The 2,274-nt window shown below is 43.0% G+C and overlaps 1 long non-coding RNA gene across 1 annotated transcript; it reads right to left on the bottom strand.

Moving 5' to 3' along the window:
* Positions 1-531: 531 nt before the first annotated feature.
* On the bottom strand, positions 532-1,690 carry LOC139075738 (uncharacterized). Its single transcript, XR_011526487.1, has 2 exons — positions 1,529-1,690; positions 532-885 (listed from the first exon to the last, which is right to left on the bottom strand). It is a non-coding gene; the product is annotated as an uncharacterized lncRNA (long non-coding RNA).
* Positions 1,691-2,274: the final 584 nt, after the last annotated feature.

Genomic DNA, 2,274 nt, shown 5'->3' with positions numbered 1-2,274 from the left:
TATTGTACGTGAGTTGCCACCATAGTGTGACTTGATGATTGGTGTATGTCTGCACCCAGGATCTGAACCTGCAAACCTGGGCCATCAAAGTGGAGTGTGCTGAACTTTAACGACTACACCATGGGGCCAGCCCCCAATATTTACATTTTTGGTCCATCTGGCATTTATTTTGATATAAGGTATGAGATGTGGAATTTAAATTTGTCTGTTTTTTCCAGATGGCTATCCATAAAACAACCATGATTTATTGAATAACAATTTAATAACATTTCAGAGCACATATATCTACTTTTAATGGGCCACCTAGAATATGCACACTTTAGGTCTTTGCTAAAGACTATAATCTCAACCTTTTTGTGGCTCAGCTTTTATCTTAAACACTGTGATGCAAGATGAGTTACATGGAGGATAGTCTAAAGGATATTCATCTGACATTTTGTATATACATGTATCTGCATGTGTGCATGTGTATTTTTTCCCAGAAATTTTATTTCTGGATTAAGACAGAGAGTTTTATACATAACTCCTATTGTTTTAACACCTTTTTGAAGAAGAGTGTTTATTTCCTTCCCTCAGATTTGTTGAGAGATTTTAAGAAATTGCTGTACAAAATCTTATACAGTAAGCACTTTTTTAAAAAAAGTCGAGGAGACTTTTCTCCTGTGGAAATGGTGGCTGTTTTTGGGGTTGCCATGAATTCAATGGTTGATTTCTCTTGGCTGCCATGCACCACGGCCAGGAAGTAACCCTACGGCCAAGTATTGTGCAGAGCTCACAGGTTCTGGAATGAGGCAGATCTGGATCAAATCCCAGCTCTTTGTCCTTATGAGCTGAGCTGCTCTGGGCAAGTCATTGAACTTCTCTGTGCTTCTCTTGCTGCCTCATCTGTAAGACACAGATAATAAAAATAGACGGTTTGTTAAATTGTGAGGATTAGATGAGATCAAAAATAAGTGAAGGATTTAGCACAGCACCAACACACACTAAGTGTTCAATAAACCTTAGCTCTTATTATTATTATGGATTTATGTTGATCAAGGCATTAAGAAGGATGCTATTTAAAAAACATTGAGCTGCATTTGGAAGAGTAACACAAGCCTTAGACGCATTGACACCTGCCCTTCCCACGAAAAGGTGAATTATTTCTCTTTTGTTAATGTTCTTAGTATCCTAGAAACTAGCAACTTGAAAGAGATCAAACTATCCCAAAGCAAACCAACCAAATGTCAGTGAATCCTACTCATTTCATAGAATTACAGAATCTAGATGTTGGAAAGGAATTTAGATGTTATCTGGTCCAGGTTCCCTTCCCAGAGTTATTTGGCAAATATTTAAATAAACCCAAATTTTAACTTTTTCTCTATAAGTGAGATTAAGATGTCTTCTAAAGAAATGGGAAGTCTGCTCAAATCAAAATGAAACATATACATATTATTTCTAAACTTTAAAGTGCCAAAATATTTTCAGAACCAAATCATGATGTGATGTCTCCTTTGGTTTAAATCCTGTTGGGAAACAGTTTCCTCACCTTTCAAGGGAGGTCAGGGGCTAGACGGCATGCTCTCTCCCTGAGTTCCCGGTACCCCGGCCCGCTCCGGTCCCCACTGTGTCCTGCCCAGTCGGGCAGTTAGGGCAGTTATCAGCACTGACTGCGGCTACTGCAGCGAAGACATTGTGCTGACCCAGGAATGAGAGCTCTGAGCTGATGATGTCAGTAACTTTTAAAATAGCTTATTTAAAAATCTCTTCAGTGACCTCAGCTCCACTTAGCTCATCTGGACGTGGGCAGGCAATGTAAGAAGGATGGGTGACAACTGGGCCTCCAAGCAGCTGTATCTTCCGAAGCCCATTTTAGGAAAGAACTTGTCTGAACAAGTTGAAGATTGAAGATCCCCTTGGTATCCAGTGACCGTGATGCAGATATAGAACCTGCAAGTCTCAGGGGAAATCTAGCCTCACACAACAGTTGCACATGGTGTTTCTTGAGCTCTGTGCACGCCTTCTGTGATGGGAGCTCTGGCCCCCTTCCCGGATCCCCCATGGATTTGGAGATTCTGCAGGAGATGGCACATGGACACTGCCCTATCCGTTACCCTGGGTGTCCCCCGGGGGCCCTCCTTCCATTCTCTCCTGCAGCCCGTGACGCCAGCCGAGGGCTGCTGCATCCCAAGCTGCGGATGCCTGATGCCAAGGGTGCTGGTGTCTGCGCTGAGAGCACGGCGCCCCTTGCAGAGCGCGGATGAGAGTGCTGCTGCCATCGGAAGTGCGGATGGC

This window comes from Equus przewalskii, chromosome 14 (genome assembly GCF_037783145.1).
Source record: "Equus przewalskii isolate Varuska chromosome 14, EquPr2, whole genome shotgun sequence".
NCBI lineage: Eukaryota > Metazoa > Chordata > Mammalia > Perissodactyla > Equidae > Equus > Equus przewalskii.
Note: the sequence above shows the minus strand (reverse complement) of the source record. Positions and strands in the feature narration are given on the sequence as shown.